Raw genomic sequence first — 14,878 nt, 5'->3', positions numbered from 1 at the left:
AACACTATAGGATTAAAGGTCTGACCCAGAATTTATAGTCACATGACGTCTGGGACCTGGAAAATACAACTGGGGCCACTGCGGCCACCAGGAGAAGTTAAGTCACCACTATCAAGAACAATAAGTTGCCATTCTAACATTTCTACATTTCATGTGTCTCCATGTTGAATGTCAACATGGTCAGTGTCGATATAACAGTATCAACATTCTCATGTCAACATCTCATATCAACATCTACCCATCCCCAGAAGAGACTGGCTAAACTGGTTAAAGCTCACAGGTAGCCAACAATAATTCAAATAACCATGCTTTGCAATCACGGTACAGTATAGAGAAGAGCATCTATGAATGCACAGCAAGCCAAGCATTTAAAGTGTGGGGTGAATGCAGACCACACACAGATCCATCAGAGCAGGAAACTTAGGCTACAGTCAGCACAGGCTCACCAAAACTATTAACGTTTATAAAAACTTGAGCTGGTCTGACAATTTCTGATTCGATGTTTAAAATAAGATTTTACTCACCGGTAAATCTATTTCTCGTAGTCCGTAGTGGATGCTGGGGACTCCGTAAGGACCATGGGAATAGACAGGCTCCGCAGGAGACAGGGCACTCTAAGAAAGAATTAGGACTACTGGTGTGCACTGGCTCCTCCCTCTATGCCCCTCCTCCAGACCTCAGTTAAGGAAACTGTGCCTGGAAGAGCTGACAGTACAAGGAAAGGATTTTGGAATCCAGGGTAAGACTCATACCAGCCACACCACTCACACCGTATAACTTGTGATAACTTACCCAGTTAACAGTATGAACAACAACAGAGCATCAGACAACCTGATGCAAACATAACATAACCCTTAGCTAAGCAATAACTATATACAAGTATTGCAGAAGAAGTCCGCACTTGGGACGGGCGCCCAGCATCCACAACGGACTACGAGAAATAGATTTACCGGTGAGTAAAATCTTATTTTCTCTAACGTCCTAGTGGATGCTGGGGACTCCGTAAGGACCATGGGGATTATACCAAAGCTCCCAAATGGGCGGGAGAGTGCGGATGACTCTGCAGCACCGAATGAGCAAACACAAGGTCCTCCTCAGCCAGGGTATCAAACTTGTAGAATTTTGCAAACGTGTTTGAACCCGACCAAGTAGCTGCTCGGCAAAGCTGTAATGCCGAGACCCCTCGGGCAGCTACCCAAGAAGAGCCCACCTTCCTTGTGGAATGGGCTTTTACAGATTTTGGATGCAGCAATCCAGCCGCAGAATGAGCCTGCTGAATCGTGTTACAGATCCAGCGAGCATTAGTTTGCTTTGAAGCAGGAGCACCCAGCTTGTTGGATGCATACAGGATAAACAGCGAGTCAGTTTTCCTGACTCCAGCCGTTCTGGCTACATAATTCTTTAAACCCCTGACTACATCTAGTAACTTGGAATCCTCCAAGTCACGATTAGCCGCAGGCACCACAATAGGTTGGTTCAAATGAAAAGATGACACCACTTTTGGCAGAAATTGCGGACGAGTCCGTAATTCTGCCCTGTCCACATGGAAAACCAGATATGGGCTTTTATGTGACAAAGCCGCCAATTCTGACACACGCCTAGCCAAAGCAAAGGCCAACAGCATGACCACCTTCCACGTGAGATATTTTAACTCCACGGTTTTAAGTTGCTCAAACCAGTGTGATTTCAGGAAACTCAACACCACGTTAAGATCCCAAGGTGCCACTGGTGGCACAAAAGGGGCTGAATATGCAGCACTCCCTTTACAAACGTCTGAACTTCAGTAAGAGAAGCCAGTTCCTTTTGAAAGAAAATGGATAGGGCTGAAATCTGGACCTTAATGGACCCCAATTTTAAGCCCAAAGTCACTCCCGACTGTAGGAAGTGAAGGAAACGGCCCAGCTGGAATTCCTCTGTAGGGGCATTCCTGGCCTCACACCAAGCAACATATTTGCGCCATATACGGTGATAATGCTTAGCCGTCACATCCTTCCTAGCCTTTATTAGCGTAGGAATAACCTCATCCGGAATGCCTTTTTCTGTTAGGATCCGGCGTTCAACCGCCATGCCGTCAAACGCAGCCGCGGTAAGTCTTGGTACAGACAGGGCCCCTGTTGCAACAGATCCTGTCTGAGAGGCAGAGGCCATGGGTCCTCTGTGAGCATTTCTTGCAGTTCCGGATACCAAGTCCTTCTTGGCCAATCCAGAACAATGAGTATTGTTCTCACTCCTTTTTTTCTTATGATTCTCAGCACCTTGGGTATGAGAGGAAGAGGAGGAAACACATAAACCGACTGGAACACCCACAGTGTGCCTAGTGCGTCCACAGCTATCGCCTGAGGGTCTCTTGTCCTAGCGCAATACATTTGTAGCTTTTTGTTGAGGCAGAATGCCATCATGTCCACCTGTGGCAGTTCCCAACGACTTGTAATCTGTGTGAAGACTTCTTGATGAAGTCCCCACTCTCCCGGATGGAGATTGTGCCTGCTGAGGAAGTCTGCTTCCCAGTTGTCCACTCCTGGAATGAACACTGCTGACAGTGCTTTTACGTGATTCTCCACCCCGCGAAGAATTCTGGTGGTTTCCGCCATCGCCACCCTGCTCCTTGTGCCGCCTTGGCGGTTTACATGAGCCACTGCGGTGATGCTGTCTGCCTGAATCAGCACCGGTTGGTTGCGAAGCAGAGACTCCGCTTGACTTAGGGCGTTGTATATGGCCCTTAGTTCCAGGATATTGATGTGCAGACAAGTCTCCTGACTTGACCACAGCCCTTGGAAATTTCTTCCCTGTGTGACTGCCCCCCACCCTCGGAGGCTTGCATCCGTGGTCACCAGGACCCAGTCCTGAATGCTGAACCTGCGACCCTCGATAAGGTGAGCACTCTGCAGCCACCACAGAAGAGACACCCCGGCCCTGGGGGATAGGGTGATCAGCCGCTGCATCTGAAGATGCGATCCGGACCACCTGTCCAACAGGTCCCGCTGAAAGGTCCTCGCATGGAACCTGCCGAAGGGAATGGCTTAGTATGACGCCACCATCTTTCCCAGGACTCGCGTGCATTGATGCACCGACACCTGTTTTGGTTTTAAGAGGTCTCTGACCAGAGTCACGAGCTCCTGAGCCTTCTCCGCCGGGAGAAAAACCTTCTTCTGGTCTGTGTCCAGAATCATGCCCAGGAAGGGCAGACGCGTCGTAGGAATCAGCTGCGACTTTGGAATATTCAGAATCCAGCCGTGCTGTGGCAACACTTCCCGAGAGTGTGCTACGCTGATCAGCAACTGCTCTCTGGACCTCGCCTTTATGAGGAGATCGTCCCAGTATGGGATACTTGTGACTCCTTGCTTTCGCAGTAGCACCATCCTTTCTGCCATTACCTTGGTAAATATTCTCGATGCCGTGGACAGACCAAACGGCAATGTCTGGAATGGGTAATGACAATCCTGTACCACAAATCTGAGGTACGCCTGATGAGGTGGATAAATGGGGACATGAAGGTATGCATCCTTTATGTCCAGAGACACCATAAAATTCCCCCCTTCCAGGCTTGCGATGACCGCTCTGAGCGATTCCATCTTGAACTTGAACCTTTTCAGGTATATGTTCAGGGATTTTAAATTCAATATGGGTCTGACCGAACTGTCCGGTTTCGGTACTACAAACATGGTCAAATAATAACCCTTTCCTTGTTGAAGGAGGGGAATCTTGACCACCACCTGCTGAAGATACAATTTGTGAATTGCAGTTAACACTGTTTCCCTCTCGTGGGGGGAAGCCTGCAGGGCCGTCGGTGAGGGGGCATCTTCTCAAAGTCCAGCTTGCATCCCTGAAACACAATATCTATTGCCCAGGGATCTAACAGGGAGTGAACCCACTTGTGGCTGAACTTACGCAGGCGTGCCCCCACCGGGCCTAGCTCCGCCTGTGGAGCCCCAGCGACATGCGGTGGATTATTGTAGAGGCCGGGGAGGACTTCTGTTCCTGGGACCTAGCTGTGTTGTGCAGCTTCTTTCCTCTGCCCCCGCCTCTGGCAAGAAAGGACGCACCTCGGACTTTCTTGTTTCTTTGTTCTAAAGGCTGCATTTGATAATGTCGTGCTTTCCTAGGCTGTGCAGGAATATAAGGCAAAACATCAGAATTACCAGCTATAGCTGTGGAGACCAGGTCCAAGAACCCTTCTCCACACAAACCTCAGCCTTCCATATGCCTCTTAAGTCGGCATCATCTGTCCATTGCATATTCTACAGGACACGTCAAGCAGAAATCGACATAGCTTTGTCTCTAGGACCCAGTATACTCATGTCTCTTTGGGCATGTTTTATATATATATATATATATATATATATATATAAAAATCTCTTAAGACAGCATTAATATATATATATATATATATCTATATATACATATATCTATATATATCTACAAACTAGGGTCTCAATCTCTGCTGATAAGGTACCTGTCCACGCTGCCCCAGCGCTATAAACCCATGCCGACACAATCGCCGGTCTGAGTAGTGTACCAGAATGTGCATGCTATCTGCAGGATCCCTGAGAATAGCTGTTACGACAGGTTACCTTTTGGGCAAACGTGACACCCTAGGGGAAGATTCCCATCGTATCCTGGCCCTAGTGGGGAAAGGATACTGCCTGAGAATTCTTTGTGGGAAACTGCAGTCTCTTGTCTGGAGATTCCCGCTCTTTTTCCTCATGAGAGGAGGGAAATTTACCTCAGTTTTCTTCCCCTTAAACATGTGTCAGGGACAGAAGAGTCATCAGTGATATGCAAATCATCTTTTATTACAATAATCATATATTGAATACTTTTCTGCCATTTTGGCTGTAACTTTGCATTATCGTAATCGACACTGGAGTCAATCTCCGTGTCGACATCAGTGTTTATTAATTTGGATAGTGAGCATTGAGAGACACTGAAGGTCTCTGCGACAGAGGGACAGACATGGGTAGATTTCCTGTCTGTTCTCTAATCTTTTGTGCAATAAATTCCCCTTAGCACTTAATTACACATATCCAACAGGTGTCGGCGTTGTCGACGGAGACACCCTCACACACATATTTGCTCTATTTCCTCCTTAGGGGAGCCTTTTACCTCAGACATGTCGACACACACGTACCGACACACCACACACACAGGGGATGCTCTATTTGAAGACAGTTCCCCCACAAGGCCCTTTGGAGAGACAGAGAGAGAGTATGCCAGCACACACCCCAGCGCTATATGACCCAGGAATCACACAGTAACGTAGTGTTAACCCAGTAGCTGCTGTATATATTGTTTTTACGCCAATTTATGTGCCCCCCTTCTCTTTTCACCCTCTTCTATCGTGCTACTGGAGAGCTGTGGAGAGAAAATGGCGCTGGTGAGTGCTGAGGAAGTAGCCCCGCCCCCTCAGCGGCAGGCTTCTGTCCCGCGATTTTGTGTAAAATAATGGCGGGGGCTCATGCATATATACAGTGCCCAACTGTATATATGCTGCTTTTGCCAAGAGGTACCTAATTGCTGCCCAGGGCGCCCCCCCTGCGCCCTGCACCCTACAGTGACCGGAGTGTGTGGGTTAGTGTAGGAGCAATGGCGCACAGCTGCAGTGCTGTGCGCTAGCTCATATGAAGACAGGAGTCTTCTGCCGCCGATTTTGATGTCTTCTAGCTTCACTCGCCGGCTTCTGTCTTCTGGCTCTGCGAGGGGGACGGTGGCGCGGCTCCGGGAACGGACGACCAAGGGTGAGTTCCTGTGTTCGATCCCTCTGGAGCTAATGGTGTCCAGTAGCCTAAGAAGCGCAACCTATCCGCAGTTAGTAGGTTTGCTTCTCTTCCCTCAGTCCCACGTAGCAGAGAGTCTGTTGCCAGCAGATCTCTCTGAAAATAAAAAAAAAATCCTAATAAAATACTTTTTTATTAGCAAGCTCAGGAGAGCTCACTAAAGTGCACACAGCTCTGACCAGGCACAGATTCTAACTGAGGTCTGGAGGAGGGACATAGAGGGAGGAGCCAGTGCACACCAGTAGTCCTAAATCTTTATTAGAGTGCCCTGTCTCCTGCGGAGCCCGTCTATTCCCATGGTCTTTACGGAGTCCCCAGCATCCACTAGGACGTTAGAGAAATAAGAATTTGGCACAAACATCATAAATCTATTTTGCATTGTGTCAACAATTCAGGCTAATGTGGTGGTGTAATGGTGTGATAATTTTTTTTGGAAACAACCATGTCCCAACAGAGCATTGCTTAAATGCCACAGCCTACCTGAGTATTATTAATGACCATATACATCTCTATATGACCACACTGTAACCATCTTTTAAAATCAGCATCCAACAGGATAATGCACCATGCCTCAAAGCATACATCATCTTAAGCAGTGAACATGACAATGAGTTCACTGCACAACAATGGCTTCCATAATCACCAGATATCAATCAAGTATAGCCCATTTTGGGATTGAGCCGCAAAGCATGAATGTGCAGTTGACAAATCTACAACTATCATGTCCATGGACCATAATCTCTGAGGAATGTTACCAGCACCTTGTTTAATATATGCCAAGAAGAATTAATGCTGTCCTAGGAAACCCAGTACCTCTAAGGTGCACCTTATGAAGTAGCCACTGAGTTTGGGATTTTATTAATGCACAATTATCATGTTGACTGCAGTATTAGGATAACACTAAAATATAATATAAAACTGAAGTTTATAATAAATGTCTAAATCTACTAATTATTAATTGCAATATATTCAAATTACAACTTTTAAACATAAATCTTTTATGGTTGACTGCACACAGGCTGGTAGTAAACTAACATTATAGAACCCCCAAATCTTCCAACTACGTTCTCAATCATCTCTGTGTACTGTAGAACCTGATGAGGACTAGACATGATAGCTACTTCCTGACTGAATGGTCACTTCTCTCTTTCAATCAGTGGCTTGCTGTCATTTCTTACCCTTTCTCAGATCATGGCCTTGTCTCTGACCCAGAGAGACTGTAGTTATGGAGGTTGGAAATTATAAGATCCCAGTATTATAAGTACTTGGACACTACCGAATAGAGCTGACAGTGGAACCTCCTGAAGAAAGTATATGATTTAAACACAACTGAAATGTAGAAAATACCTTCATATGCTAAATATTTATTTTTCAAATGTGTCCAACAGTGGTCTAACTAAGAGTCCCAAGAGTCCAGAACCAGTTCTGAGTCTGCACCTCCTCACTCTTCCTCCACAGTCTTTACCTACCTACATTGTAGTGGTAAGCCAGGGTAATACAGAAGATTCATTCTTCATTCTTAGTCTACAGTACATTCTGTGCTTCCTATTAAAATTTAACTTTTTAGATGTATTGTACTGTAATTTCCAAATAACTCCTGAAAATTGTTAGATATAAAATATTAGACAAAATAGAACTCTACAAGAACAAATATATTTATTTGTAATAGTGTGTAAAAGGTACAAGAATATAAAAGCCCACTGGCAAAATGATATACATCCTTTAAAAAACAGCCAAAAGCTTTGTAATGAAAAAAGACAGTTTAAAAACTCTTTGCAACTTGAGTAAACTCCCAAGAAACCACCTAATTGGACTCAAGAGATATGCTAATCAACTGCTAGGTACATGGTGTAAGAGAGATGCAGCAATAACTATGTTATTTTATTCAAATAGATTATTTTCTAAAATTGTATTGCCGAACTATCTAGAAACTTATCTCCCAAGTGAATATTTTAATATGAATTTTGAATCCGTTCTCCACATTATAATACAGTGCAAGTATTACTTTATGTGAAGGTACAAACTAAGAACAATGCATCAGTCAAAACTGTATTTCTTTATTTCATTTCCTGTACATGTCCTGACCTTGGTCTGCAGGTGGCGCTACTGCTATTACTTGACACATTTTTTGTTTTTGTGAGTCATGTTATTATTTTTACTTGTCCTTTCCTAAGAAGTACATACTGTACAAACATAAATTCAGATACAGTAGGCCGAGGTCTTATGAATGCTGAAAATAAATAAAACAGTAAAGAAATAGATAATTAAGCGCAATCTTTCCTTATGCTTGCCACATACTCATCAAACTTGCAGCAATTTGGGGAAATTATTTAAAAAAAAATTAATGTCTCCAAATGTCACAAGGATGATTATTCTGTTCATTTTGAAGCTACTGGCCTAGCAGGCCCAAATATGATCTGGAAGTGAGGAGCCACTTGGCCTGAGTGCCTGAATCTGATCCAATTTGGCCACTCAAATGTATCACTAATCTGAACAGCCATACTGCCTAAAGCAAGCAGCAGCATCATCCCATGTGTACCCAGCCAGATTAGGGTCTAGGCCCGCAATACTGTCTTTGAGGTCACCAGGCATTAGTGCAATTTACAAGTTATGAACATAAAAGCAGTAACACTAGACTAATATAAATATATTATTATTTATTTATTACCAGTTATTTATATAGAGCACACATAGTCCGCAGCGCTTTACAGAGAATAATTGTCCATTCACATCAGTCCCTGCCCCAGTGAAGTTTACAATCTATATTCCCTACCACATGTACACGCACACACATTCACAATAGGGTTAATTTTGTTGGGAGCCAATTAACCTGCCAGTATATGTTTGGATTGTGGGAGGAAACCGGAGTACCCGGAGTAAACCTACACAAGCACGGGGAGAATATACAAACTCCACACAGTTAGAGCCATGGTGGGAATCAAACCCATGACCTCAGTGCTGTGAGGCAGTAATGCTAACCATTACACCATCCGTGCTGCCCAAAATATAATATTTTATAGAAACAAATGCAATATTAGACTTACAATTATTTTAACTACAATACTTCTTAATATGTGTATATTTATTTTGTTTAATATATGCATTTCTATACACTAAAAATGTTTGTGCATATGTAATTTTGCATATTAAGGAGTATCTTATAATTATGACTTATAAGAACTAGATAGGCAGAATGGTGAAGGAAATGGTCCGGCCAAGTACAATAAAGGTGCTAGAGGGCTGTTAATGATAATGATTCACACTGTCTATCGGTTCCTGCTTGGCTGACTACAGATTTATCTCTTGGCTGACTGTATTTAATTTATTAACATTGCTGCTATATTATATGATGTTGTGGTGTTTATTTGCATTCATAAATATTTCCATTTGACTGTAGCTGGAAAGAAGATCCCAATTTAAGCTGTAAAGGGAAAACAACAGTTATTTGTAATTAAACTGTATTTGTAGTAGGGGGATAAGGGTACCGGCGACTATTGTTGTGTGAGTACGCAAAAGGTTACTGTTAAAAGGTATGATTCATGAGCCAAAAAATATAAAATTTGAACAAACAGTTTTAATAGCACATATAGATAAGATGTTTAAAAAGGTCATAAAACATCCAAAGACAAGTAAAAAAGGTAAAAAGATAAAAAGGTAAGGACTTAGCTTTTTAAAATAGGCAAGGGGGTCACTGCAGGGAACCCAACGCATTTCGTCACATCAGACTTCTTCAAAGGGTAGGGACAGAGTGAAATGGCATGCCTATTTATAGCCCCAGTGGTAACTGATATGGGTGTGTGATGACATCATAGGTCATGTGGTCAGAAAAAAGCAATCAAGGATATTTGACATAAGTATAATCAGGACATTATATCAGACCATGGCCCCAGATAGTGTGGGTCACAGTAGCCAAGTTTATGTGGAAAACGAGTGTTCAAAGTTGTTCAAAACGTTTCAGAAAGACTTTAAAACAGTAAATTGTGGCACTTCCGCCACACTTCCGGTGACGGAGGTAGCGCCTCACGTGACCTCCGATACTTCCGCCCCACTTCCGGTTCGCTAGTGCGTATGCGTCGGCGGCGATTCGTGTACACCGCGCATGTGCCTGTTGTCTTGTTTAGGATGGCAGCAGACGATCTTCTTGAGCTCAGGGAAAAACTGTATGTCCATCAACCGGCGCATCATAGCGGCCATTTTGCAGGGGATATGTTCCATAGAATATACATGTATTACGGCGGCCATCTTTCCGGAGTTTGAGGAGGCTCAATACTTGTAATTTTGCGGTATCCATGGCAATAGTCATATGTAAATAGAACAAGAGAGAACACGGTGAAATCTATGTAGTGGTCTTTTCTCATTGATATACAACTTATTAGTTTGAATAGTTTAGATAGCCACACATATAATCGTGCAAGATCTGGATCATAATTTGATAACAATTAGTGAGGAGATGAGGAATGCAGGATATAGTATGGGAAGTGCAAAAAGTGAACCATGTGCAAAGTGAGACTTCATACTGTGTGAATACATTCTTATTTGGTCCGGTATCTAAATAATAATAAAAATAATAAAAATAAAAATAAAAATAGTAATAAAAATAAAAATAAATATAAATAAAAATAATAATAATAAAAATAAATAAAAATAATAACAAAAATAAAAATAAAAATAAATAAAAATGATAAAAATAATTATGAAAATATATAACCTAATATGGTGATTATTTTTCGGAATAACTATTAACTAAGGGAAGAGTGTGTCCTCCTTAGTTAAGGTGGTAAAGTGACATGTGCAATATGAGACATTATATGTGTCAGGTGATGATAGACCGGTTACTGGTTGGCTTGACGTCATTTGTCAGTCCTTACAGTACCCGATCTTCCCGGATGGTCACCCTCTCTGGTACTGATCGGGCCCAGACACTGCTTAGCTTCCAAGGTCGGACGAGATTGGGCGTGCCAGTGTGGTTTGACTGTACACACCGGTAGACGTCGTAACACCAGCACAAGATCGCATAACACCTGAAGCATATCTTTATTCGTGATTATGGATGCAGGCAACACAAACACAAGGGGGGGGGTTTAAAAAGAAGATACGGCACCTCATAAGAAGGGTGCAATCTCATATCCCTCGTTCAGACCCCTTGGTTGCAGGGTCTGTAGCTGGAATATCCAATACATCTCCCTCCTTGAAAGTTTATTCGCAAGGTCACCTCCTCTTTCTCCCAGGCAGACATGCTCGATGGCCTTGAATGTGAGATCTTCAGGATTGGAGTTGTGCCGTGCCGTAAAATGTCTTGAAACAGTGTGGCTCTCCACCTTGTTCTTGATGTTTCGTATGTGTTCCTGGATCCTTGTTTTTAGTGATCTTTTCGTCTTTCCCACATATCTCTTTTTGCAGGGGCATTCAAGTAAGTAGATCACTGACGTACTATTGCAATTCATGAAGTCTTTTATGGTGTATTGTTTCTTGTCATCTGTGTCGCTGAATGTTTTCCGGTTAGGATGCAGGTATTTACAGATGTTACATTTCCCACATTTAAAGGACCCCACACATTTGGGCATCATGTTGTTCCTGGTCTGGTTCTCCTTCAAAAGACTTGGAGCAAGGTGGTCTTTAAGGTTTCTGGATTTCTTAAAAATAAGAACAGGTTCGGGCGGTAGGATGTCCTTGAGTACCGGGTCCATGAGGAGGATATTCCAGTGGTTCCTAAGCGAGTTCCTGATGGTCTTCTCATGTTGGCTATAGGTGGTAATGAAGGCAACGGAATTCATGTTGGTATCCCTTTGTTTATATTTCAGGAGGTCATTTCTGTCCACTCTCCTTGTCTTTGCTAGGGCTTCCTCTATAATGGGTCCCGGATACTCCTTGTCCTTGAACCTTTTGCTATAGATCTCCAATTGGTCCTCACAATCCTTGGGATTCGTGCAATTCCTTTTTACCCTTGAAAATTGTGATGCTGGTATGTTATCCTTCCACTTCCGGAGGTGGTTGCTCTGGTAATGCAAATAGCTGTTCATATCCACCTCTTTGATAAAGTTCTTAGGGGTGATCCTTCCATCTTCACCGGTAAGAATCAGGTCCAGGTATTCAACAGATTTAACATCATGTTTTGAGGTGAAAGTTAAGTTGAGGTCATTGCTTCCCATAGTGTTTAAAAACTCATTAAAAGATTCTGCAGAGCCGTTCCAAATAATTAAAATGTCATCGATATAGCGTTTATATAATATCACATTCTTAAAAGCACTGGAGTTATAGACGTGTGTCTCTTCCCAACGTCCCATAAATAAATTAGCAAAGCTCGGGGCAAAAATAGTCCCCATAGCTGTGCCACAGCGTTGTAGGTAAAACTGGTTAAGAAACTTAAAATAATTGCGGCTGAGGATAAAAAGCATAAGATCACAAATAAAATCTCGGTGGACGGGGGTCAAATCTGGGTCATCGTCCAAGTATTCCCTGCATGCAGCTATGCCCTTAGAGTGTTCGATGCAGGTATATAAAGATTGGACATCCACAGTCGCCCACAGGTATGTGTCCTTCCATTCTACCGTACTGAGTGTGTTAAGTATCGATGTCGTGTCCTTAAGATATGATGACAACGCTGTTACATGTTTCTTCATGTGGCAGGCATAGGTTCTCTGACCTCCAATCTATCGGAATATGTGGATATTTTTTTGAAGAAACATGTAACAGCGTTGTCATCATATCTTAAGGACACGACATCGATACTTAACACACTCAGTACGGTAGAATGGAAGGACACATACCTGTGGGCGACTGTGGATGTCCAATCTTTGTATACCTGCATCGAACACTCTAAGGGCATAGCTGCATGCAGGGAATACTTGGACGATGACCCAGATTTGACCCCCGTCCACCGAGATTTTATTTGTGATCTTATGCTTTTTATCCTCAGCCGCAATTATTTTAAGTTTCTTAACCAGTTTTACCTACAACGCTGTGGCACAGCTATGGGGACTAATTTTGCCCCGAGCTTTGCTAATTTGCTAATTTATTTATGGGACGTTGGGAAGAGACACACGTCTATAACTCCAGTGCTTTTAAGAATGTGATATTATATAAACGCTATATCGATGACATTTTAATTATTTGGAACGGCTCTGCAGAATCTTTTAATGAGTTTTTAAACACTATGGGAAGCAATGACCTCAACTTAACTTTCACCTCAAAACATGATGTTAAATCTGTTGAATACCTGGACCTGATTCTTACCGGTGAAGATGGAAGGATCACCACTAAGAACTTTATCAAAGAGGTGGATATGAACAGCTATTTGCATTACCAGAGCAACCACCTCCGGAAGTGGAAGGATAACATACCAGCATCACAATTTTCAAGGGTGAAAAGGAATTGCACGAATCCCAAGGATTGTGAGGACCAATTGGAGATCTATAGCAAAATGTTCAAGGACAAGGAGTATCCGGGACCCATTATAGAGGAAGCCCTAGCAAAGACAAGGAGAGTGGACAGAAAGGACCTCCTGAAATATAAACAAAGGGATACCAACATGAATTCCGTTGCCTTCATTACCACCTATAGCCAACATGAGAAGACCATCAGGAACTCGCTTAGGAACCACTGGAATATCCTCCTCATGGACCCGGTACTCAAGGACATCCTACCGCCCGAACCTGTTCTTATTTTTAAGAAATCCAGAAACCTTAAAGACCACCTTGCTCCAAGTCTTTTGAAGGAGAACCAGACCAGGAACAACATGATGCCCAAATTTGTGGGGTCCTTTAAATGTGGGAAATGTAACATCTGTAAATACCTGCATCCTAACCGGAAAACATTCAGCGACACAGATGACAAGAAACAATACACCATAAAAGACTTCATGAATTGCAATAGTACGTCAGTGATCTACTTACTTGAATGCCCCTGCAAAAAGAGATATGTGGGAAAGACGAAAAGATCACTAAAAACAAGGATCCAGGAACACATACGAAACATCAAGAACAAGGTGGAGAGCCACACTGTTTCAAGACATTTTACGGCACGGCACAACTCCAATCCTGAAGATCTCACATTCAAGGCCATCGAGCATGTCTGCCTGGGAGAAAGAGGAGGTGACCTTGCGAATAAACTTTCAAGGAGGGAGATGTATTGGATATTCCAGCTACAGACCCTGCAACCAAGGGGTCTGAACGAGGGATATGAGATTGCACCCTTCTTATGAGGTGTCGTATCTTCTTTTTAAACCCCCCCTTGTGTTTGTGTTGCCTGCATCCATAATCACGAATAAAGATATGCTTCAGGTGTTATGCGTTCTTGTGCTGGTGTTACGACGTCTACCGGTGTGTACAGTCAAACCACACTGGCACGCCCAATCTCGTCCGACCTTGGAAGCTAAGCAGTGTCTGGGCCCGATCAGTACCAGAGAGGGTGACCATCCGGGAAGATCGGGTACTGTAAGGACTGACAAATGACGTCAAGCCAACCAGTAACCGGTCTATCATCACCTGACACATATAATGTCTCATATTGCACATGTCACTTTACCACCTTAACTAAGGAGGACACACTCTTCCCTTAGTTAATAGTTATTCCGAAAAATAATCACCATATTAGGTTATATATTTTCATAATTATTTTTATCATTTTTATTTATTTTTATTTTTATTTTTGTTATTATTATTTTTATTTATTTTTATTATTATTATTTTTATTTATATTTATTTTTATTTTTATTACTATTTTTATTTTTATTTTTATTATTTTTATTATTATTTAGATACCGGACCAAATAAGAATGTATTCACACAGTATGAAGTCTCACTTTGCACATGGTTCACTTTTTGCACTTCCCATACTATATCCTGCATTCCTCATCTCCTCACTAATTGTTATCAAATTATGATCCAGATCTTGCACGATTATATGTGTGGCTATCTAAACTATTCAAACTAATAAGTTGTATATCAATGAGAAAAGACCACTACATAGATTTCACCGTGTTCTCTCTTGTTCTATTTACATATGACTATTGCCATGGATACCGCAAAATTACAAGTATTGAGCCTCCTCAAACTCCGGAAAGATGGCCGCCGTAATACATGTATATTCTATGGAACATATCCCCT

General features: G+C 42.6%; 2 pseudogenes; one reads left to right on the top strand and one right to left on the bottom strand.

Moving 5' to 3' along the window:
* Window positions 1–10,635: 10,635 nt before the first annotated feature.
* On the bottom strand, window positions 10,636–10,754 carry LOC134946278 (5S ribosomal RNA; annotated as a pseudogene).
* Window positions 10,755–14,094: 3,340 nt separating this feature from the next.
* On the top strand, window positions 14,095–14,213 carry LOC134946276 (5S ribosomal RNA; annotated as a pseudogene).
* Window positions 14,214–14,878: the final 665 nt, after the last annotated feature.

The sequence above is a fragment of the Pseudophryne corroboree genome, chromosome 7 (assembly GCF_028390025.1).
Source record: "Pseudophryne corroboree isolate aPseCor3 chromosome 7, aPseCor3.hap2, whole genome shotgun sequence".
NCBI lineage: Eukaryota > Metazoa > Chordata > Amphibia > Anura > Myobatrachidae > Pseudophryne > Pseudophryne corroboree.
The sequence above is the reverse complement of the archived record's forward strand: the minus strand, read 5'-3'. Positions and strand labels throughout refer to the sequence as shown.